This window comes from Hylobates moloch, unplaced genomic scaffold, assembly GCF_009828535.3.
Source record: "Hylobates moloch isolate HMO894 unplaced genomic scaffold, HMol_V3 SCAFFOLD_2, whole genome shotgun sequence".
NCBI classification, from domain to species: Eukaryota; Metazoa; Chordata; class Mammalia; order Primates; family Hylobatidae; genus Hylobates; species Hylobates moloch.
In genome coordinates this window covers 129,607,929-129,633,687 of record NW_026652277.1, presented here as the reverse complement: position 1 = coordinate 129,633,687, position 25,759 = coordinate 129,607,929, and the positions used below count along the sequence as shown (strand labels likewise).

The following is a 25,759-nucleotide window of genomic DNA, read 5'->3' as shown; positions in this document are numbered from 1 at the left end:
GCCTGGTATCATGTGATAGAGAAAATGCTAGGATTTGAGCCCAGGTCTGTATAGTTATCAAAACTGCTCTGTCTCCTACGTTGCTACCCTCTATAGAGTATAAATCCCAGAGGCTCTATGTTATTCCAGTTGCCAAATTAATAAAACTCACTGTCTGGTGTTTATATTAAGGCAATTAAATTGGTTTTCAGCTAAGATCTTGAAAGTACAGTAGCTACATGGAAAAGAGGATGCCTCCCCCAAAAGGCTTGTGCACTGGAATGTTTGTCTTGTTTGGGACCATGGAGAGCTGTCCAGGCCTCGCTGCCCGCAGTCCAAAAAGATCCCAGCAAGGCCTGTGGACCACCATTCCTACGCATCAGAGGCAATGGCTTTCTGACTCTGTCAGTCTTTTAGCAGGTTTTACAGCCAGCGGAGTGCTCATGTTAGGCCTGGCCATCTGAGGCAATGCCTGCAATGCTCAGAGATGGGAGCTCAGAGGAGTTTTCAGAAGTACTAAAAACTTTAAACAATTCCTTCATCACCAGAAGAAAATAAAGATTCTTTTTGACAAATGCATGGGTTCAGTTTATGAATTTGTGAACTTGATTCAGATAACCTTAGGAGTGAAAGTGTGCAAGACCTCATTTTGTGGCTACCTGGTAACATCTTGGCTGAAAGCTAGTGTTCATTTGAATAGTGAGTAGTGGAGGGGAAAGGGTCTGAAAATGAAAGAAGGCATAAGAGACCAGAGAAGAAAAATAGCTAAACCCAAACCTAAGCAAATAAAAAGTGAAATTCAGAGTAATGACTCGGGGAAGGTAAAGCAAAATAGATGAGACAGAGTGAGCACAGAAAGATAAGTTAGAGGAGAACTATATGTGACCTGAAAACGAAGAATGCAAGAGAGAGAAATGTACTATAGATAGACAAAGATACAGAGTCATGGGCAACAACATCATCTGATGTTAACAAGATGCAGCATAGATTTCTCTCATCCATGATGGTGTCAAGGCTTTCTCCTAAATTTCAGGAGAAAGTTAAGTCTAGTGAGCTTTTGCATGAGTTCTTTTGCCACATGCCTGAGAATGTATTAGTTACCTCGGGAGGAAAATCATTTGAAAGTAGAGGCACTAATATTTACCATCATCCAAGTTGCCCCTTAATAGACTATGAAGAGACCAGAGCAGAGTGAATGAGCTTAGGATAGATTCTATGGCAGTGGCCCCACCCCGTGATGTTATCACAAGTGAGTCATTACCAAATGCATTCTTCACATCTTGCAAAAGATGTTTTTCAACTTTCCAAAGTTTGCTGTGGGGATTTTTTAAAGACCATGCACTCACAGAAGAGCAGTTGAAACTTTTCCTTTGTAGAGTTGCTATGCTTTTTAAGCTATTTGCCCAATTTGAAATGTTATTTGACTTCTGAGTATTCTATATCCACAGCTGATGACTTTATGTACTCCTTGCTTTCTCAGTTCCTGAGGCATAATGTATGCCGAACTGATTAAAAATAGCATTCTAATGAAATGGTTGGGTGTGTTGTTACAATATACGTCAGCGACAAATGGGAACTTCTTTCCTCAGGAAATTTGATAAACTGAAAGTCAATTTGAGTGTTTATATATATTCTGTGAGAATGTTTCGTCCTTCCTCATGGCTTCCTTTTCAAAATGACCAGTTAATTTCGGCTTCCCACCCAGACACATATTTTAACACTTGTAATAGCTGAGATCTGTTATGTTAGCATGATACAAGAGCTTGGATTAAATGTATACCAGCAGAGCCTGCAAGTGAATCTTAAAGGAAAGCAGAGAGCATCCTTTTTAGTTCAAATACTGGATATTTTAAAAGTAAGAGGGGATGGTTTTTATCCCTTAGATCTTGGCCCTCAGCACCATGTGAAAAGCATCCATTCTTTATAAAAGGAGGAAAAACGTATAAAATTTTTTGCCTGACATTTTCTCCTCAATGCCAAACTTACAGAAAGCCTTAATGCTTGAGGTGGCCCCCATATTTTGTCTAGTCCAGTGTTTTCTAAAAATTTGAGCCTGTATTTAGAAGTCAGGATATTTCACATTTTTTAAAATGCGAATTTATGGCTTTTCTTTAAAAATAGGATGATCTAGCAGCACAAGGCCACCATGGCCTCTCAGCAGCCACGGCTGGGGCTGGAGCTGTGTAGTGACCACCTCTGCAGGTGGTTTCTGGGTCCTCCGTTCGGTTCCCTGTGGGTCCCCACACCTGTAGCCTATGGCCACAAGTGTTGGTTGCCATTCATGATCACTGTTAATCACTGCAAATGCACTGTAGATTTTTGTAAAATTGACAAGAATTTTTCTGTACCCATCTGGTAACGTGAAAGAGACAGAGGGACATAATCTCATTTGCTCCCAGCTCACCTCACTTGTGTGTTAGCCGCCCTGTGGCATGTGATCTGCACCTACTGCTCATCCCCATACACCCCGTTTTGACCCTGCTGCAGTTGTATTTCCACTGCTGCTGTTCCACTGTAGCAGCCATGTGGAAATTAGAGCTTTCTCTTGTGTGACAAGCCCTTTCTTGGGTCCTCGTGCTCCTCTACCTCTTTGACAGTCAATGATGGTGTGGTTGACATGCATTCCCTCTCAACATTGTCTTCCCCTCGCCTCTGTGACTCTCCTCTCTCTTGCATTTCCTTCTACTTCCCACTCATCTCTCTCAGTCTGCTTTGCAGCCTCTACCTCTACTGCCTTTTTCTTTTTTTATTTTTTAATTTATTTATTTTTTAGATTATTGTCTCTGTCTCTATTTTTTATTTTTATTTTATATATATATTTTTTATTATACTTTAAGTTCTAAGGTACATGTGCACAACGTGCAGGTTTGTTACATATGTATACATGTGCCATGTTGGTGTGCTGCACCCATTAACTCGTCATTTACATTAGGTATATCTCCTAATGCTATCCCTCCCCGCTCCCCTCACCCCACAACAGGCCCCAGTGTGATGTTCCCCTTCCTGTGTCCAAGTGTTCTCATTGTTCAATTCCCACCTATGAGTGAGAACATGCGGTGTTTGGTTTTTTGTCCTTGCCATAGTTTGCTGAGAATGATGGTTTCCAGCTTCATCCATGTCCCTACAAAGGACATGAACTCATCCTTTTTTATGGCTGCATAGTATTCCATGGTGTGTATGTGCCACATTTTCTTAATCCAGTCTATCATTGATGGACATTTGGGTTGGTTCCAAGTCTTTCCTATTGTGAATAGTACTGCAATATGTGTGCATGTGTCTTTATAGCAGCATGATTGATAATCCTTTGGATATATACCCAGTATATACCCAGTAATGGGATTGCTGGGTCAAATGGTATTTCTAGGTCTAGATCCTTGAGGAATCGCCACACTGTCTTCCACAGTGGTTGAACTAGTTTACAGTCCCATCAACAGTGTAAAAGTGTTCCTATTTCTCCACATCCTCTCCAGCACCTGTTGTTTCCTGACTTTTTAATGATCGCCATTCTAACTGGTGTGAGATGGTATCTCATTGTGGTTTTGATTTGCATTTCTCTAATGGCCAGTGATGATGAGCATTTTTTCATGTGTCTGTTGGCTGCAGAAATGTCTTCTTTTGAGAAGTGTCTGTTGATATCCTTCGCCCACTTGTTGATGGGGTTGCTTGATTTTTTCTTGTAAATTTGTTTAAGTTCTTTGTAGATCTGGATATTAGCCCTAAGTCTTTAATCCATCTTGAATTAATTTTTGTATAAGGTGTAAGGAAGGGATCCAGTTTCAGCTTTCTACATATGGCTAGCCAGTTTTCCCAGCACCATTTATTAAATAGGGAATCGTTTCCCCATTGCTTGTTTTTGTCAGGTTTGTCAAAGATCAGATGGTTGTAGATGTGTGGTATTACTTCTGAGGACTCTGTTCTGTTCCATTGATCTGTATCTCTGTTTTGGTACCAGTACCGTGCTGTTTTGGTTACTGTAGCCTTGTAGTATAATTTGAAGTCAGGTAGCGTGATGTCTCCAGCTTTGTTCTTTTGGCTTAGTATTTATTTGGCAATGCGGGCTCTTTTTTGGTTCCATATGAACTTTAGAGTAGTTTTCTCCAATTCTGTGAAGATTACTGTGATCCCTTTATCAAGTATTACATGAACTTTCAGGTTATGTTTTTAAAATTCAGACAGTACAGAGGTATATAAAGTCTTTTTTAAAAAAAATTATCCTCCTTCCCACTCTCCTTCTCAGAGTTAATTAGTCATGGTTAACCCCTGGGTAGTTGTCTCTTCCTGACCCTTTTCCATGTAACCTAGCTTGTTTGTTGTTGTTTAACATAAATAGGATCGTTTTATAGCTACTGCTACTGACCCTGGTCGTCATAAATAGATGTCTACCTTGATCTGCCAGCTACTTAAATGTTGGTATTTCCCAGCATGGCATTTTGAATAATTCCAGTGCTTATATCTTTTTTTTTTATAATTGTGCATCTGTTTTTCCTAAGACTCTGAGCTGGTAACAATAGTGTCTTTTCATGTTCCCTTGTCTATACGTACCTGTAAATTCAGTGAGTGAATGAATGAATGTTGGCATTTTTGCACATTCAGTTAGATCATCCCAATTTATATTATGCAGAGAATACTAAATGATATCATAATTTAAATTCAAATGTAAATATCCTAAGCACTGTAGTAAACATATTAGTATAATTATTATAAGGTACAGTTAATCTATTTCTCAGGTCATTTCCTAATAGTAATATATTAATTTTGCTTTTCTCATTAAGATCACCATACTATTGAAAAGAGAATTCTGTACACCATTTATTTTAGTTAGGAGAAATATTGGTGGCTCGTTGTTTCTGTTTTGTATATTTTGAATAAGTGTGTATTTTGGCATCTCACCAAGACAGTATTTTGTATGCAATTCATTCTTCATAAAAGTATCGTTTATCTTTAAAGGGAATATAAATGCATAATGGTTATATAAAGAGAATTGCCTTAACACAGCATCTCTACAGTAGGAAAATAGTTGAGGTTTATGAAGTGAGCCTTGTCAGATACAATTTGAGCTGTCTTGCTAAGGGTTCCCATTCAGTATCATGCACTGTTCACAGCCCTGATTTAAGGAGAAACCAGTGAAAACATCTATCATCTGATAGCCGTGGGATGTCATCCAAACTTGTGTCATGGTCCTGTAATGTTCCCGGGTCTGTGGAGTGAAGAAAATAACACTTGGGTATTTGGAATTTATTCTTAAGCTGTTTTTGTCAGGGGTGGATGAGTTTCTCATTCTTGAGTTGAAATGAGACCTTTAAATATTCTTAATAACTCTCTTATTGCCAGACCCTCTGCATGAGACACCAAGGGTGAGTGTTTGAGAATAATATTTTTAAAATTTATTTAGGTATTTTTTTTAAAGTCGGGGAGATGAGACTAATTTGTGAACAGTAATGAGCTGAAGTCAGTTGGCCACTAACAGTCCATATCAAGCCATGATCCCTGCTTGCACAAATTTGAGAAACATGTAAACAAACACAAAGTAAGTAGTAAAGAAACAGGAAAATGGAAACTACACAAAGACCTCTACAGTCCATGCATCTGTAAAACTGATTAAAAATCTGCCTAAGGGGTTAATGGAGTGGCTGAAACTCAATTTAATATGGGTCATGGTCTCGGGGAAGGCAGTTCAAGTACTATGTTTTAAAGACAGGTTCAGAGAGGAAAGAATATTCTATTTCAGGGACTGTCATAAGACAACAATCCAAGATTTAGTTGGAGACTTAAAGTGAGTTCATATTATGGAAGGATTTAAATGTTGGAATAAGAATTTGAATGACTTCAACAAGGAACAGAAAAGGAATAAAATTATTCTGCCCATACTGATACCTTGTATTTGTAGATGTACTATAGTTTACAGACTCCTTTTGGGAATGTTCTTTTATGTTATCTGCACTAAATCTTAATGAAAATCACAAGCCTTTTTGAAGACTGAATCTCCAGGATTGCTGATGGCAAGCTGGGCCTGGATGTAGCGGATTAAGGGGAGAGAAGAGAGGGAGACAACTCACTCTGAGTTTCTGTGCATCCAACCAAAATAGGGAATGGAAAGAGACAGTTTGGGTGAGAAAAGATGATCAAACCTAGCCAAGACTAGTGAGGAGAGCTGCTGACAGTGTTAAATGTCAGGTCCTGGGGGATGAGAACAGTGAAGTTTAGAGGTTGCTGGTGAACTTTGCAAGAACATATTTTGCAGCTTGGTGAGCTTGAGAGCCACCAAGTCTGAATGGGGTGAAGCAGAGCTGGATGGTCCAAGAGACACATAGTTAGGCAATGGAGGAAGCTGATGGACTCAAGGGGAGAAGTAACCAAAAGAGAAATGTGAGGGTCAAATGATTTACAAATGCTTGTAAATCAAGGAGCTGCTACGATGCTACAATTTAGAGAAGCAGCAGCATGACAGCATGAGATCATGTTCTGTGTTGTTTATTTGCAGTTTGTTGAATTTTACATCCCTCAGGAAATAGCTGTGGCTTAAAGGCAGACAGCTTTGGGTAGAGGCACATGACAGCAGCATCAGAGAAAGCTAGTCAGCAGTGGCAGCAGCAAGGCAACAGACCAGGTACTCGTTACCATGGAGGGAGCTGGGCCCCTGGGTTGGGCTGTGGGCATTGAACAGCACAGTCCACTAGGCTGGCCAAGCATCTTGCAAATTAGTGGTACCAACATCAAACATGTGTGATCATTACCACTGAAAACATAACTCAGAGCTCATGCCCATAGGGTTGTCTTCATATATATGTGTTTTTTAAAAAGAGTATTTACATTAAGTCCATAATCAGCTTGATCAGATCAAGCCAGCCACCCTCATGCCTGAGGTACTTATAAATGCTTTGTGTGTTGGATGTGTGCTGCTGCTGTGCTCAACGCCCACCTGGATTGATATTGCACCCAGGAATTGCACGAAGGGAAGTGGTAGATGTGTGGGTTTTCTCCCAGTGGTCCATCTTTGTTTCTCTCAGACTTTCACCTTGCCATTTCTGTGCAGGATTATTTGGGGGGAAATACTGCAAGACCGAAATATATAGCTTATTCTTGGCGTGGTGAACCCCTGCATTGGCATGGCATGAGATAACTGTCAGCAGATTTCTGGAATTCACATAAATGGCATCCAGAGGAAGAAGCTGTCAGTCATCAGGTCATCTGTGTGCTCTTTGCCATTCTCACAGTTGGCTGATTCTTCAGGGCACATGTGCATAGATGGAGCATTTGTTGGCCCTGACTCTTGCTTTCAGAGGCTGACCAGAATCACAGCCAGGCACTGTTGTGACCAGACAGTGCCCCAGTGGAGGAATCACGCTGCTCTTGTTGGAATCCAAAGAGAGACACTTTGTCATTTGTTTTTTAGGGATACTTATATTTTATCCTGGATTGAAAACAATAACTACCAGAAACCATTAGTTATTAACACAAGCTGTCCAATTTTAAACTCAATCCAGCATTTAAGAAAAGCAATGTGTCTTTGCCAAATAACTTGAGGTCTTTGTGTGTGGAGCCGACAGATGGAGTCCATTGATGATGAATGCACTTGGATGCACACAGAGTCCAGGAGAGCATCCTTGGGCCATGAGAGTTTGCCAGAAAGTTAACAAGCCTGGGTTCAGAAGGGCTGTGGACAGAGAAAGTCAAACCAGTGAAATAGCATGCATGGAGATTCTTTTTTCAGTGAGATAGCTACCAGGGCATTTATTGCACCTGCTTTAAAATGGATACACCATGTATTCATTTAGTTTTAGCCATATTATAGGAGTAACTTGCAGAAAAGAGGACTTTTAGTACAACACTACTTGAGAAATCAAGGGGAAAGAAAGTGTCTTAAATTTTACCCTGTGAATGTTATCTGTTACTTAATAATACTTCTATAGCTTGAGTGGTTGGGATAAAAATTTAAAGAATAGGACTTCCCTCAACCAAATAGAAAATATGTGGTTGCTATGTTTTTTTAAAAAAACAAAAATACAGAAAAATATATAGAAAAAAGTGAAAATTATCCAAATCCCACCTATATACACAGGTAGAAATATATGATTTCATGTAATTGGGATTGTACTCTATAAGCTAATCTATAATCTATTTTGATCACTCCTTTCTAGGTTTTACATCAAAATTTTAATGCCTGCATAAAATTCAGTTGTACATGTATATCCTGTTAATTTATTCATGGTGACATTCATTCATCAAATATTTATTTTCAGTCTTACCATGTAGTAGACACTATGCTAAATTCTGGGGATGCAGCAGCAAACTCCTCTCTCAGTGGATATTTAGGTCATTGCTGATTTTTCTGTTAGAAGCAACACTGCATTGAACATCCAATACCGCAACATGTGTCTTTGAATACTTTATTTTCTCCTTAGAATAAGTTCCTAAGAGAATTGGCTGGTCAAGGAGTTGGCACATTTTGAAGTTTGATCCGTATTTATTGCCTAAACATTCTTTACTGGAAGTGTCAGATGATGCCAGTTATTCCATATTCTCATGATAATAGTTTTTATTGGTCATTATCTTTGCAAACTTGATAGGTGAAAAATGATACTCTGTAATTTTAACTTATATTTCTTTGATTTTTTAGTGTGCTTGGAATGGGATTTTTAACTACTAAGAAATTGTGACCTCCATATGATCTATGGAGTACACTTTTCTTTGAGTCTTAATTTTATTTCTCTTAAAAAGGAAGATCTTTTTTATTTTCTTCTTCGGGGTCAGGTTAGAATCAGTGAGAGGTTGTCTATTTCAGGGAACTGAATCCTCACTGAAAGGATATTGTATAAAACTACTGACTTAAATCTAGTTGGTTTTAGCATCGTGTAACTATTATCAGAGCTTTTGCTCTAGTTGTTAGTATGTCATAAGGAAGACTTATTTAACTCAAAGATAACCCTTTGAGTTAAATATGTTTAAATTTGTATGACTTGATTAATTGCCTTTTGTTTTCAATAGATGCCATATTTTTGAAAACATAAAAGAACAAAGAGGCATTTAAGGAGTACCTAAAAAAAAATCATAAAGGTAAATGCCTAAAAATATATGATCTCCATTTAGCTTATCACCTAGCTATGCAGCATTTAAATTTTTTAAAAATACTGTTTATTTTCTGGCCACAAATGAAATTTAGCAGTAGCTGAACAAGACAGATATGCCGGGCATGGTGGCTCACACTTGTTATCCCAGCACTTTGGGAGGCTGAGGCAGGTGGATTGCCTGAGCTTAGGAGTTCAAGACCAAGCTGGGCAACATGGCAAAACCCCATCTCTACAAAAACTACAAAAATTAGCACATGCCTGTAGTCTCAGCTGTGAGGCTGAGGTGGAAGGATTGTTTGAAACCCAGGTAGAGGCTGCAATGAGCCATGATCACACCACTGCAGTCCAGCCTGGGCAACAGAGAGAGACCCTGTCTCAAAAAAAGAAAAAAAAAAAGAAGTACTCAGAGAACAGGATATAACTCCTTTACTGAAGTTCCACTACTCAAAGATGACCAATGTCTCTGGCCTTTGGAGTATTTTATTCTAGTATTTTTTTCCTCTAGTTATATATTTTACAAAAATGGAACCATACTAAAACTGTACAGCATTTTGAATCTCAGCAAATGTGTCTACTTAGTTATTAACAATGAGAAGGAGTAGTTACCTAAATTTTTTTATGCTGGTTTAATGGGGAATTTTGTTTGTGTTGCTGTTTATTTGTAATAAATTTTTATTGGAATGAAAATTAAGTATAATTGAAAGACATTTTAGACAATTAAAACTACAAACATTTCAGTTCCTCCTGTTTCATTGTTCAAATCTCCTGCTTGTTATGCAATCAGAAATAATATGACCATTTTCTCTGTTATTTGGGAAGATGTTTAAACAGTTTACAGGCTGCAGGAGGCTGCAGCTGTAGCCATTTCCTGCTGCTTCTACTCCTGGAGAACATGGAGGTGTTGCTGGGCTGACCGAATATGAACTGCCTGAACAGGTGTCTGCTCTGACTCTTCCTCAGCTCTCCAGCTCTCATCCAGTGTGATTGAGCTGGATTTCATGAGATAGTTCTGTTATTGAATACTGTCAAAATTAAATTTTCCTGTATTAAATTTGTTTTGAGGGAAGCCAGCTCTTCAAAGAAGCCTATTAGGAAATCTTTTTAAAGCACACCTGTGTACATACACACATGCAGAACTGTGAATTCACCAGCTTACCTGCCTTGCCTGTTTGAGATTATCCAGGAATTACATTTTATAATTTTTTTGAAAGTTGAGAACTTACCTGTTTGCTGCACTCATGCATATGTGTTCAACAGTCAAATCCTTGCTTGCATTTCTGCCCCATATAGAGTAGAACTTCCATGTGAATTCATTTTAATGGAAAATGAATTATTTTTATTTTATTGCCATCTCCCATTTTTTGTTATAGAACAAGTATGGAGTTGTTTTGAAGGCTCAGACCAAATAGATATTTTTAAAATATGTATTGTGTTTGGCATTGATCCTTGAAAATATCTTTGCCACTGGATGAAATTCATAATTTAGGTTTATATAATATTTTCTTAATTTAATTCTACACAGTATATATTATTCTATACTATGTATATAAAATTTTTTGCATAATTTTTTTCTACTTCAGATTCTTCACTATTTCCAACTTTTCATTAGCATAGATCAAATTTTACCTGTATTTAATTTAGAACTTTAATTATTTCTTTATTCTTCTAGGAAATTCCAGAAGCTTGCAGTGAAAAATAATCTTTTTATGCTTCAGGTTTTACTTTGTTTTGTTTTGGGTGAGAATCTGGGACCTCATCAATGAAAATGGCTTTATCGTTTGGCTTTATTGTTTTCCTCCCCATTTTTGTCTTTAGAGTTATAACAACTCATAAAACCAGAGCCAATTCTGAAAGTTTCCCCAAATGTTAGGTTTTGTTTTCTCCCCATCATTTTGACCTATTTCTAAAATGTTGAATAGGAATACTGTTTGAAGTCGATTGTTGGCGTGGGATTTTTCCCTGTAGCTTTTCAACTCCTCCAGAGCAAATGTGCTTTCTCTTTACAGAGTGAACATAAGTCAAGACAGCAGTGAGGCACTCTGGCGTTGGGACACAGTGAGAAATTAAGGTTTGCTAGTGCTGGTTCCAGCGTGGCCTGAACTCTTGTACTTCAGCTCATGTCATGCTGGGACAGATCTGAAGGAAGATCCATCTCCCTCGGGTTTCTTGATACTTCTGTGCCTTCTGCCTGGCAAGGGCATCAGAGCCATGGGAACTTAAAGGTAGCAAGGGCTCCCCACCTGTCCTCAACCCACTTGCAAGTTTCAACTCACACCTCTTTGAGGACACTCTGGCATCCACGCACATCCTCTTACCACATAGTGAACATCTCCGTTAATAGCTAACATTCCTCTAGCACTTCTAAGACCTTTAGTATTTCACTGCTGCTTTTTGGAAATCCTGTGAAATAGGAGTAATTATTATCTCCATTTTGTAGATAGCAAAACTGAGGCCTAGAGAGGTAAAGTAGCTGATTTAAGTCTGCAACTTCTCATTATGGTCTGGAGTCTGTTAGAGTCCTGCATGCTAGCTCTTAACTACAGCACTCACCTCTTTCTTCCAAGCAAATTCCAATAAAGTGAAAGTTGAAGGCCATAAAAAGTATTTGAGAAACACTGGAATTTCATTTATCGGGATTTGACCTACATTCTTTCTGGGAATATTGTCAAGATGAGATATAGTTTGTAAATGAGGCTAGTGCAGTATGATTATTCTCTCAAGTTTGCATTTCATGAGTCATTTGCTCATGCTGTGTTTTGCAGAGTCTTCCTGAAGCTGTTGGGTTCTCTGGTGGTGAGTATATCTTTCTTAAATTGCGCTGTGGTAGGCCTTGGTGAAGTTCAACTGGGTTGGGTGGGGAAGCTCTTTGAACTCTTTCAAAAATCACCAAACTACAGATAATCACAAATCTAGAAGAGGGAAAATATCAGTTATTTGACTTTGAAAACAAATCCAACTTTGTATTTTAGAAATTACTTGCAAGACAGTAAGTCCATGATTTTACAACACAATTGCATTTGTAGGTTTAAAATTAGAAGTAAATAGCACAGTAAATGTTCATTCAATAGTTGTTTAATGAATTAATTAGTTATATTGTTTGTATAATTTTGAGGAACTAGAAAGATGAGTGAGGCGATCTCAGTGTGTACATGAGGGCAACAATCGTGTATAATATCTACTTGGCACTTCATAGAAGGCGTGACTCTACATAAAAATATTTAGTATGTTCATGATGTCTTTTATCTAAAGAACTTCATGCTTTAGATATTAGTTAATTCTCAAAACACTACTCTGAGGAAGGTGAGTGACACACCCCTCGTTTATAGATGAAGAATTCGCAGTTGAGACTGGTTAAGTGTGACTAACTCAATATTAATTAACGCTGGTGGTAGGAGACTTGTCTCTGGCCTCATTCTGTGCCCGTGACCTGCTCTTTGACCTTCGGGAAGCTTTATGGCCTCCTCCTGTCCAACCTCCCTCGCTTAAAAAAAAAAAAAAAAAAAAAGGAAAATTTCTGATTTAATTACCCCCGTAAAGGAAGAGTGACAATTTAGCTGTGTAAGCATATTTGGTTTCTAAGTATACAACTAAAGTATTTCTAGCCATTTCTCCCCAAACTTTTTTTCTTCACACAGTTCCACAAAGTGCACACCAAGCAGATGGTACAGACAAGAACATGAGTTATTTACAGCCAGTACAGTAGACGAAGGCATATGTGCTAAGCCCTCTTATACCCACTCCCTGGGAGCCATTAACACATCCATTTAGATGAAAGAGTCTCGGGGTTTTGCCATGGGCATTTCTGCTACACTCCCCTGAAGCATCACCATCTGCCCTACCTCCTCCCAGAGGCCCTGTCACCCCCACTCCTGCCCAGCCCGTCACAGCCCTGTTCTTCCGAGTGCCCTCATTCACTTAGATGCAGAGCTGATAGCAGCTGCTGTTTTTCACTTAAGCCAGTTTAGCTCTATGTCTGTCTGACTTCCTTCTACCTCCAAGGATGTACAAGGCTCTTTAAAAGGCTACTCTTGGGCCAAATTCAGTTCCCTACAGTTCCGTGTAAGTGTTTTGAGCACTGTCCACACTTTAAACTGGGTCCTGGGGTGCAGAGGGTCCTAGGACGTGGTCCCTTGGAGCCAGTACATTTGTTTCTTCCTTTGTGCTGCAGTTTCAAGGCTACACCTGTGACGCCTGGAGAGTCCCATTCTTCCATATCTGTAGACCAGCTCCCTCTGCTTGTCCTTGGCCCACAATAGACCCTGTAGTGCCCACGTCTAATCTATATAATCTGACAATTTAGCAACCCACAGCTGACTAGCAATACCTTCTTCATTTTCGAACTCCAAATTCCTGGCAGAGTGATCTAATTAGCTTAACTTATCTTTTTAAACCAAACTACAACTTGTAGGTTCCTAGCCAGTATAGGGATGAACCTCCCTTGCATCAGTTGTTCACCCCTGCCCCATCATATGTAAGGTCACTCCTACCCTCATCATATGTAAGGTCAGGTAAGGTCAGAACAGATTCCCAGAAAAAGGGATAAGGGTGGGGCAGTCACCCAAAAATGTACAGATGTGCTTTGAGAGATCATGAAATATAAAACTACATTCTGCCCTTTGTCTATTTGTGAAACTGGATTCAGTTAGAATAAGGAGCACAGAAGCCATTTGACCCACATTGTCCAGTGTTTGCAGTACTTACATTTACAGCTTCAATCCTTATACTGTACACATACCCCAAGCCCTACAGCCTGCTACTACCCATTATGGCATCTTTAAAACCTTTCCTTTTGAAAGTTTCCTCTAAACTCGATGGCTTCTGTAAAATTAAAGTCTGTTTGTTTCCTGTAATTCTAGCAACTTAGTAAATCTAAAGAAATTCATAAATGAAATCATACAGCATTAAAAAATTTCTGTATCTTGTGTACCTAAAACTGAGCTCCTAGAATTAACAGCTCCTGACTACTTATATATTCAGCAAAGGCAGAGGCAGAAGACAGCCATGTTTGCCACATATATCAGCTGGTGCCGGGCGAGGTTGGCTCCTGTGCCAAGCAGCTCCAATTATTCTTTAGTAAAATACACTTTTATTCGTTGAGGAGCAGTTGCTTGCCAATGTATTCTACAATTATACAGTGCATGGAGAACAATGGATGCATTGTAGAAATATTTTTAAAACAAGTAAACAACAGTGGATAGGAAAAGGACCCTAACTCCAAAGTGAAGACTGCTGACATGGGATTTAGCAAAGCGCGAGTGTAAGGAAGGGTTCAGAAGGACAGAATGCTTTGTTTCAAACACCTCTTCCTGGAAGGGCCCCCGGCAGCATTCATTTCTGCTCCACCCACAGGGTGGGTTTGCGGGGAGGCACAGGGAGCAGGGGTGTGTACGCATGTGTGGAAGTGGGTATGAGTGCACCCAGGCACTGGGCTTCACACTCGTATTTGTAAGAAGAAAAAAGACAGCGTACATTGGTTGATTTAGTGCATCCTGAGGTCTTAACTTGAAAGGAACATGAACATAAATGTAAATTTTTCAAGGGGTTAGAGTTTGCGGGTTTGGGTGACTTGGGATGAAACAGGGCTGAACTAAAACGTCTAAGAGATTTACAGTTCACACAGGAGGTAACTATTGAAAGTGTTTTCTCTTTCAATACCGCAGAATATTCAGTATTTTTACCAGACCGACATCAGGTAGATTCACATCCCATGACTGATTGCGTTTGTAATTTAATTCTGCCTGAATGGCCCTGGGATACTCTCAGTGAAGGCCTTCCGTGAATCAGAGGTTTTTCTCTTCCCATTCCAGTGACAGCCAAAGGCCCCCTTGTTAGACCTGATGCCAGCAGACAAGGAGACCACCTTTTACCTTACCTTCATGATGTATATTCCCCATATTTTCATCCTAATAGTAATATAAATCTTTAAACCTTAATCCTTAATCATTTATCATAGGCATCTCTGTCATATTATGAACAAGACAGGATTCAGATTACAAAGCAGTTTTACTAAATTTTTATTACTCTCTTTGAGCTACAGCCATCTGACCAGAGAGCTACTACCTTCACTGAAAGGACTGCTTTTTATAAAGTAAGGTAGTGAGTCGTTATTGCCCATTTGAGGGCAGTTAGAACTAAAACCTAAGTTTTTCTGACTTATGAGGTGTACTTAGTATTATGTCAGTGTTTCCACACTTTAGTCGTTTGTATACTACCTTAATGATTTTTGCCATATCTATGTGCCACGTTTTGACGGGAAAATATATAAATATTTTCCCTTGAATTTATTTTTTTCTACTAAATTTTTAAAAGAAATTTATATGACCATCTCAAGTAGAAAACCAATATTCTTTGATAGAAATGATAACCATTAAAATCGATAAGTGAAAATAAGAGAGGCCCGTGCCTGAAGGCTCCGAGCCTAAGGCCACACCTCCCCAGTGAAGAGGGGGATTGGCAGGTGTTGGAGGGTGTCACTGACATGGCAACATCTGGCTGAGACTTTGGTGCCTGAAAAATATTGGAAAATAAATAAGGTTCATGTTCTGTGGTTTGATGTTAGTGCCACCTAACATCTGCCGTGTATTTTTGAAATAACCTGGTGTATGCCTAGGAGCTCACACCATTCCCCATGCCACGAAGCACCATGACTAATCCAGAGGACTCAAGAGACTGGTGCTTATTCTTCACTTATGCTCATGAAAAGTGCACATGGATACGGGGAAATGTAAATGTCTCTCATTGGTTACCCACTGAAGGTAACCGTAGAGTAGAGAATGGCAATCAATCGCGATGCCTCCTGAGAACTTTTTCATGTTAGTGGAACTGACATTAGTTGTGTGGATTTTGAAAGATGGGATAAAGCTATTCTTCAACCCATTTATTTCAGACTACCTGAAAGCACATTATATATTTGTTTGCCAAGATGGAGGTAAAACCTAACTGGAAAATCATATATTTTATTTTTAAAAGGCCACTTTTGCTATAGGCCATGAGTATGGGCAGTTAAAGCTTAGTATCTTCCCACTTTATTTATTTATTTATTTTTAAATTATACTTTAGGTTTTAGGGTACATGTGCACAATGTGCAGGTTTGTTACATATGTATCCATGTGCCGTGTTGGTTTGCTGCATCTTTCCACTTTAAAAATCTGAGATATTTTCCTTTTCTGTAGTGTATTTATTTTTGTTTCTTTTAGGAAAAAAGCAATGGGGGCTTCATAAAACCAGATGAACACTTACCGAGTTTAACATAAAACACATTGAAACCTTCACTACATGGCTAAAGTAAGATATCATCTCTTGCATGGAATAGGTGCTCCATAAATATTTGATAAGAACATTTGTGAATTTATTGTTGAACGACTTCTCTGGACGAAGTTGTGTCATTTCAAAAGTTACTGGTAGAAGTCTGCAATTACCTATAGCATCAGGTGCTTCCATGAGTGGGTGTAGCACAGCCTTCAGCTGCTATCCTGTGTGATGATGGTGGTGAGGGTTTGACACTCCCTGGTATGCTTGCTTTTGAAGTTTTGCACCTGGCGTCTTCGTCATGCCCCTCTGTATCCAAACACTCTCCACTCTGCTCTGTGCCCCAGAAAACTGACTTCTATGCACAAGCTCAGTGAGTTCCTTTCCCTTTGGTTTCTAGTTGAGTTTAGCAAGAAGAATGCCCAGAGATTGGAGGGAGGGAGAAGAGGGAGGTCAGAATATCTACCCACAGTGGGGTCCCTCCTGATTCGCTGCAGCCCTGAAATGGTGGTCAGTGCTCCTGTCAGGCAGCCTTTCCGTGAGTGTTTCTGTCCAGGTTCTGGTGTCTGCTTCCTCACCTTGCCCCTTCAGCCTTTAGGTGTAACAGAGCCACCCTACCTGTTTCCCCCTCAATACTAGCCCAGGGGGCTGCACTAGGCCTTGTGCCCCGCTCACTTCTTGGCAAATACCCCTTTGTGATAATTTGAGGGTGCCACCTGTCTCCTGCCGGTACCCTGATTGATAGAGAGTGTGTTTGCAGATTTGCTGCTTCAGTGCCTTTGTAACACAGCAAAGCTGAGTGGTTCCAGAGGGACTGACCTCTGATCTCAGTTTTTTGTTTTTTTTTTTTCTTTTTGTGGCTGAGTGTTGCTTTGTCGCCCAGGCTGGAGTACAATGGCGCGGCCTCAGCTCACTGCAACCTCTGCCTTCCAGGTTCAAGCAATTCTGCCTCAGCCTCTCGAGTAGCTGGGACTACAGGCGCAATCCACCACACCCGGCTAATTTTTGTATTTTTAGTAGAGATGGGGTTTCACTTTGTTGGCCAAGCTGGTCTTGAACTCCTGACCTCATGATTTGCCCGCCTCGGCCTCCCAAAGTGCTGGGATTACAGGCATGAGCCACCACAGCCGGCCCTGACCTCAACTTTAATAGCAGGGTGTTTATACCAGTGTGGTCCCCAAACTTGGGGGTGCTTCAGAACCCCTTGGGGAAGTTGTGAAAATGCAGGTTCCAGGCCCCCACCTCCCAACCTACTCATTTGGAGACACTTAGGATGCCTCTAAGGATCTTGCAATGATTAACCTTTTGTAGTTGACTGGACACAGAACCTGATAACATAGCACCCAAGCCTGGGCAGCCCTCTGAACAGGAGACTAGATAAAGGGCACTCAATCCCTGCTTTTTGTGCCATGTGTCAGTCTTACCTGGGGGTAAGTGAGTGAGTAATCAAGAGAAACTCCTGCTGGCTGTAAGAACTATCCTTTAAAAATACAGTATAATGCAAAGTCAAGAAATCAAACTAATTTGAGAGAGAGCGGAAGAATTGCTCTTTTAACTCCTTGTTAACAACAGTGAACTAATCCATTAGCAGGAGTGACCAGAATTCCCTGGCTCACTGCACAAGATTCTGAAGAGACCATTTTCCATTATCCAGGAGTAAAGCCCAGTGTCTATCTTGCCGTGGAGTTCCTCACCATCGTCTGCTAAGAAACAAATTCTTGTATGCTACAAAAGTACAACTCAAGATATGAAATGTAACTATCTAAATACAAGACACTGTTTTCCTACAAAAAAATTATAAATAAGTCCTCTGTTAAAATAAATCCCTCAGTAGATCCCTTGTTATAAGCCCATGAAATGAGTAGTCTGTCCCTGTCACACACAGCGCAGCCAGAAAAGGCATCAACATTCCATTCTTCCAAGGGAAACGTGAAATCAGAGCTCAGCACTCTGAATGAAACAAATAGGGTGTGGAGGACAATCAGCGCTGGGGTCCAGAAGACATGAATTCAAATCCTGCGTGGACCCAGGGTTCCATTTCTCCTTCCTAGGCTGTTGGGAGGTTTGAATAAGAATGTGAAGCTCTTGGGGCATGTAGGATTCTCAGCCTCCCACTCCCACTCCTACCATCTAAAACATTTCCCACCCTAGTCTCGGCATAGTTAGGAAGATATGAAGATAATGGGAAGGTGCATTCCACTGAGTCAGCGTGCCCAGGTGCCAGCAGCTCTCTGCAGTGGGTATTGCAAAATTATAAGACAGAATTTCTTGGTCCCCAGTTGGTAATAATTTACCTCACCTTCAATAGTGCGCCGGGACATTCAGCAGCTCCATCTCCTGCAAAGGCCCCATGAGGGTTACTCTGCTGAGGCTAATTGCTTAAGAAGGATAGTACACTATCTGTTTTGTCACATTTTGTGATTTACTTTGTTTCAAGCCTTTTCCTTTTGGTGGTTTGGTGAAATGCTGTTAGCTGATGGGTTGTGGACATGAAGGTGAAGGGTCGTCTTGGACAGAATAACCTAGGGACAGGGATCCTTCCAGGAGGGCAGAGCTGGGCCGAAGGGTGTCCTCCTGACCCAGTCAGGGGTGCTTGAGTAATACTGATGGAAGTGTGTCCCACCCCCTCCTCTGGTTAGCCTTCAGAGCCATCTAGACTGATTTGCTCTGCAAAGAGAGAGATGGTTCTTTATGGTCCCTGGAGTTATATTTGACCAACGTTCACGTTCCAGGAGTTACAAGCTCATGCAATTGTATTTCATCTCCGAACACAAGCTGGTTAAAAGGGAGAAAGTTCAGTCAGGCTTTGTGTTTTCTACAATCTAAATTAGATGCTAGTGCTGGGGCACCCTAGGAACTGTGTGGGACTCCCAGAGAGTGGCTGCTGGCTGAGGGAAGAATGTGGTGACCAGTCTACACGTAGACTCCAGTTTCCTACCGCGCCCATCCCACTTCCCCCTTCCTTTTTTCCCTTATCCACAGGGTCTTCCACTGCCTCAAGAGCTGTTGTGGGCTCAGAAGAAAAGGAAAAGCAGAAACACGCTGGAGGAACTGCTGTGAGAGCCAGCTCCTAAGTGGTCCCAGCTTCCCCCACCCCACTGCCTACCTTTTTTTCCACTTCAACTTGTACACGGCCTGTAATTCAGTCATTTTAATTTGAGGTTGTAAATGACCTTTAAAGAAAAAGCAGTGGTTTCAGAGGGGGCGGATGACTCATTAAATGATCAGTGATGCATGTGTATAAGTTAATTCAATCAGCTTGTTCAACCAGGGGAAAGGGGAGGGGGCTGTGCTTGGAAGGGTGGTCAGTAGACAATTCAGGTGCCTCAGGAAGAAGGGAGCAAGGTGGGATGTATAATGTTCTGAAGCCAGTAGGAGGACCAGAAAGGGGGCCGGTGTAGGAGGGCAGAAGGAACCTGAACCACATGGACCCTTGTTTTATTATGCATAAAGACTGGTTTGGTGAGGCAGCCTGGTACCTAAGACCAACAACGGCAGTATCTAACGTGTAGAGTTGCCAGATTTAGCAAACAGCAAAATATAGGACACCCAGTTAAATTTGTATCTCAAATAAACAATGTATAATTTTTAATGTAAGTATGTCCCAAATTGTGTATCTGAAATTGACGCTTATCCAGACATCATGAATTGTATCTGGCAGGGTTCACAATGGCTTAGAACCTGATATTTGACAGCTCCGTGAGAAAGATGTCTGTCCCACTTTAGTGATGGGAATGCCAAGGCTAAGAGGGGTTGTGGTTGCCAGCCTCTTCGCTGGTAGAAAAGAAGCCTTCAAAGATAGTGTTCCTGCTCCTTGGCCATACATGTAAAACACCTTGTAGGACTAAACAGTTGTCTGGCAAACATACTTCGAGTCATGTGGTGTTTATCTCGGGGTAGCAGAAAGAGCACTAGATTAAGGGGAGGCCCGTTAGAAAGGCTGAAGCAGGCTGAAAAGGACTCCTGGAGGTTAACCCCTGGGTTAGGGTTAAGGCAGAGAGGCCTGGAAGAAACATAAGGATCACCTGGTGTACTTTGATAAAGAAGCTGAGGACTAAGGAAGTGATGTGACAACTCAAATCACAGGAGAAATGACCAGCGAAGCCTAGAGCAGCATCAGGGTTTCTGAAGTCCTCACTGAGTTCTTTCTATTATATTACATGGTGCTGACCTAGCAGATTCTTATTAAAGCTTCCAAGTTTCCACACAACGCCATATACCCACTGGTGGGAAGGACCACATACTGCTTATGAGTCACAGCCCTTGTTTTCTTTTCTGTTGGTATAAGTACTGCCTAAGTATCCCCTTGTTACCAAGAGGCTGGATTATGTGTTATACCCCGGTGAACAAAGACTAGAGACCAAAAATTCAGGTTGTGCCATCTATTGCATTGGATGTAATTTAGGGCATGGTGTGTTTGTTTCCAAAATCTAGCTACTCAGTAGAATGAAAGAGAAACCTAAAGTTTTGCCTCCTTCTGGATTTTTTTTAAAAATTCATTGGTTTTGCAATGTAGCATCCTGTTCCTGTGTGGGACAGGGATGCTGGAAAGCCGCAGTCCCGGTAGTCTGCTTATGAGCTACTGGGGACCTCTACAGCATCCACATGGGAAGAAAAGAATGCCCAGAACAAATAAAGGAGCATGCCGCTTCTAAAGCCGAGGTCTCTGTTCCCCACTTCCCCCATAAAATTGGAGGGTTTTATGATCACAGGGGATGTGGGTATTCTTCAAGCCTGACTTTGGCCTGTTTTTCTGAATCCTTAAGCATGGCCCTCATATATTTTCAGAACAATGATGTCTCTTCCTGCCTTTAAATACACAGGGATGAAATGTTCTGTTTTGGTTTATTTGGTTTACTTTAGCAGCTTTTGATGTAAACTGTGGGTTTGAGCATAAGAAGACTTAAGTGAAACTAGTAGCTGTATCCACACTGTCCATCCCCGCAGTCAATTAGCATGTGGGAAACTATTTTGAGGGGAGGAGGTCATTTCTGGGAGAGAAGAAGCTTTTCCTGTTCTCTTTTCATGTGGTTTGCTCCATTCCTAACACGATGGATATTTTTTTGGTGTTTCTTTGGAAAGCAAAATATCCCATATTAACATACCATGGCTGCTTTGGGAAGCTGTGCATTTCCACAGATTATTTCTTCAGGAAACTCTACATTTGCACTGTTGGCTGCAAGAGTGAAATTATCCTTGGCAAGTTGTTTCATTTTAATCTCAGGAGCAATGGTGTTAAATGTTAGCCAGTCAAAGCCATAAGCAAAGACTGTTATTCAGGTTTCTGTGTTACCCTTTATCTCTGTGGTCTTTCCCCACCTACCCCGCACCCTCATGCCACAGGAGTCACTGGCTCAAAACACTGAAGTGGATTACGTCCTTCCATGATGCTAACAGTATTTATACGTGACTCTTCACAGATTGGAGAATATGAAACAGAATGTGAAACTAAACAGCTGAGGATATATGATGAATGAAACTGGCTGGGATCTGATCAGTTTTATAATTTGCAGTCCTCAATTCAGAGTAGCTTAGAAATAAGAAAACCTCTTGGACATTTATTAATGTTACCGGTTGACTTTAAAAAAAAAAAAAAGATTGTGGGGTAAAACCTTACTTCCAGAGTCAAGCCATAAAAGTGGCATGATTTGGGAGAGAAAAAAAGGTTATAATGAAGCCCAAATATTTGAAGTGATTGAATTAATACTTTTAGAGGAGTGCCCCTGAAAGGCAACCTGATTTGGAATATCCAGAATATTAATACTACCACTTAGCCAAAAACAGTGCTCAAGGGATGAAGCAGGAGCTTGGCCTTGGAACTCCAAGTGGCCTTTGAGGGTTAGTGGGAAGCAGATGTTTTGAGGCAGTTGGAGGATCCTGTGAATAGTCTTCAAAGTAGGTGGAGGCTTTTTAATAAAGAAAAGTGGGTAAACAGCTAGGCTGCTGTATTTCCGTTTTTCTCTCTTAGAAGAACTGGATTCTGGTCATCTTCTGGTCCCAGATTATACGATTTCCTAGCCAAGAAAATCATGTAAGATTGAGAAATCTAGGACTTTTTCCCAGTTTATTTAAGAAACCCACTCTACATCCATGTTGGTAAATAGTGGTTAAGTGGACTGTGACTCCACTATGTTCCTGTCCCACACAGGAATAAGATGCTGCATTGTAAATCCAATGAATTTTCTGTTTTTTTAAGCCAGAAAGAGTGTTCTCACATGCTATGAAAAATTACCTGATTGGGACCAGGCACGGTGGCTCATGCCTGTAATCCCAGCACTTTGGGAGGCCGAGGCAGGCGATCACTTGAGGTCAGGAGTTCGAGACCAGCCTGGCCAACATGGTGAAACCTGTCTCTACAAAAAATACAAATCAGCTGGGTGTGATGGCAGGCACCTGTAGTCCCAGCTCTCGGGAGGCTGAAGCAGGAGGATCACTTGAACCCAGGAGGTGGAGGTTGCAGTGAGCCAAGGTCGCACCACTGCACTCCAGCCTGGGCAATAGAGCGAGACTCTGTCCCAAAAAAAAAAGGATTACCTGATTGGGTTATTTATAAAGAAAAGAGGTTTAATTGGCTCAGAGTTCCACAGGCTGTACAAGAACCATGAGGTTGGCATCTGCTCAAATTTTTTTTTTTTTTTTTTGACGGAGTCTCGCTCTGTCGCCCAGGCTGGAGTGCAGTGGCGCGATCTCAGCTCACTGCAAGCTCTGCCTCCTGGGTTCACGCCATTCTCCTGCCTCAGCCTCTCCGAGTAGCTGGGACTACAGGCGCCCGCCACCACGCCCGGCTAATTTTTTGTATTTTTAGTAGAGACGGGGTTTCACCGTGGTCTCAATCTCCTGACCTTGTGATCTGCCCGCCTCAGCCTCCCAAAGTGCTGGGATTACAAGCGTGAGTCACCGCGCCCGGCGGCATCTGCTCAACTTCTGTGGAGGCCTCAGGACATTTACAATCATGGCAGAAGACATGGGGGAGCCAGGACTTCACATGGCCAGAACAAGAGGAAGAGGAGAGGGGGAGGTGCCACATGCTTTGAAATGACCAGATCTCATGAGAACTCACTATCATGAGGGCAGCACCAAGTGGGACATCTGCCCCCATGATCCAATCACCTCCCACCAGGCCCCAGCTCCAACATCTGGGATTATAATTCAGCATGAGATTTGGGCTGGGACACAGATCCAAACCATATCAATATTGCATTGTTAGTTAATGTGGGATATGTATATTGCTTATGTGCCAAGTAGGCTGCAAACATTTTGAATGCTGAGATGGTGTCTAGTGCTTCTCTGTTCCCTTCATTGTCATCTATCCAGTGTCTTGCACCTTGTTTAGTCACTCATTACACAGAGATCTTCCCCTGGTGCCTAACAAATTTAAGCCAGGAGTTGTGGGGAACTGAGATGGAGGCAAAGCCATTTTCTCAAAGAATGCTCACATATGGTTTGTCCACAGAACACCCATATATATGTATGTCTAATACCAATGGAAATGAGAGGAAGGAGTAAGACAAAAACAGTGCACAACCCAGGCACTGTTTTCATTTGTCACAGTCTCAGATACACTTGCTACTTTTGTAAGTGGCTTATGTTTTTCTGGTAGGATCTGGACCACTGGACCCCAGTTTACTGAGAATTCAAAGTGAACGACATATTCCCTGATGTGTCTAAGTGGCTGGTGTGGGAGTTCTGTTGAATTTTGGTATTCCAGCATTATCCAACCAATCATTTCCCCAGCCAACAAATGTCTGTATATATTTGTTCAATTAAACTACATGTTGTAAGAATTGGCATTTATTCTGCTTCCTGGCAACTAGGCAGGTGATAAAAGAAAAATGGGGAGCTCCTTTGAAAAGCCACCTAATTCTAAATAGAATGTACACAGTGTATGGAGCTCTGCCTTGATGATAATGGCAATGGTTTACCTTGGAATATGTAAATTCAGTACCCCCTTGAACCTGAAGTGCTCTAAAATCTGCTGTGTGGGAAGTGACCACTGAGCCAGAAGATCAAGATACTACCCTGTTGTTGCCAGTGGTTTGAGGGTCGCTTGGCCATCTGCAGCATCACCAACGGCGCACACAGTGTTTCCAAATCTCTCAGGTATGAAACTAGACTCTCAGTGGCTAAATGTACACATCCCCTTTCTTCTCCCACTGTGCATCTAATCCTTAATGTTGTGGACTTGTAATTTGTTGGCAGAGGTCCTTCTACTCTCTGTGAAGCATCAGGATAAAATGTAAGGAAGTGTAAGGTGACTAAGTATGAACGAGCAAATAGTGATGAGACTTTTAGATTCAAATTTTGCTCTATTCTTTTCTTAAATCATGGAAGTTAGACATTTGCCATTTATACTTGTCTCTGTGCTGCAGCCCCCATGGGTTGCCATCCTCCGGGGATATCAATAATCTGGCATTTGATTTCCCATGAGAAGAGTTGAGGAGAGAACTGGAGATGTGGGCAGGAGAGGGTTAAATCTAAAGCTGAGCTTCTAGACATTTGAGGCAGAGCTTTGTGTCACTGCAAAATAACCTGTTCATTAGGAATTCTGTCGCATCATCCTTGGAACTTAAATTCCCATTTTCATCTTAGTGGGTATTTTTGTAAGCCAGTGACTAGTATTAACTTAAGCTCTGAGAAAAATGGGATGAGCCGGTGACAGATTTAGGAAGCACGGTTGCAGTCGTTCCCATTTTAGATTATAGTAAATTCCTTCTGCATCAAGCTCACTTTTTGTACGTTTTCTTTTCCTCCCTTTCTCATATTCAATATCCCTTTGGCAAGTTGTGTCCATCCCCCCTGCTCCACTCCCGTGGGTGGCTGTGAGGACTCGTCCCACGGAGCCTCCCACAAGCTGTAGAGCCTTGTCTCTCCCATCCCCTGGGTCCTTCCTACCCCGTGCTGAGACCTGTGCCTCATTTTCAGCTCTTCTGGGGTAGGGTGTTATTACTTGGAAGAAAATTTGAAAGCATTTTCCATTGCTTATTACAGATCATTAATTGAAGCTCCACTAAACCCTAGGAATTTATTCTCTCATTGATGTGTGTATAACTCCTATTAACATTAATAAAGTTGTTTAGAATCAAAGAGCCAGCAGAAACTGATAATAGAGAATCCATTTTCATCCTGCTTCACAAAGTGACTCATACCCACAGGGCATTAACAAGCATTTTAAAGATAATTTTTACAACTCCCTTTTTAAAAGTACAGCAATTACTGAATATATCATAGCACACTTGTGTCCTTCGGAATAAACTTTGCCGGTTACCATTTGTACAGGACTGCCCCACCTGGGTTGGAAGTTGCGAGGTTTGTCCGTATTTAACCAGTGCCGGAAATGTCACCCGTGGCTGCCATCCCTGCATGTTTCCACAGGGGAGCTGGCATGTGTGGGACTCACACATAACAAGGGTGGACAAGGCATGGGTGCAGTAAGAAGGGAATTGTACAAGTGACAGCCTCACAGA

At 41.2% G+C, this 25,759-nt stretch overlaps 1 protein-coding gene across 3 annotated transcripts in view; it reads left to right on the top strand.

The window, feature by feature from the left end:
* FYN (FYN proto-oncogene, Src family tyrosine kinase) overlaps window positions 1-25,759 on the top strand; it is a 211,045-nt gene that overhangs the window by 47,995 nt on the left and 137,291 nt on the right. The window contains exon 1 of one of the 3 annotated variants that reach the window (XM_058435491.1): window positions 11,822-11,840. The exons of the other annotated variants lie outside the window; for them this stretch is intronic. The gene's annotated coding sequence lies outside the window, so the exon portion shown is untranslated. Of the gene's footprint in view, window positions 1-11,821; window positions 11,841-25,759 lie in introns of those variants that run through there. 3 annotated transcript variants of the gene reach the window in all.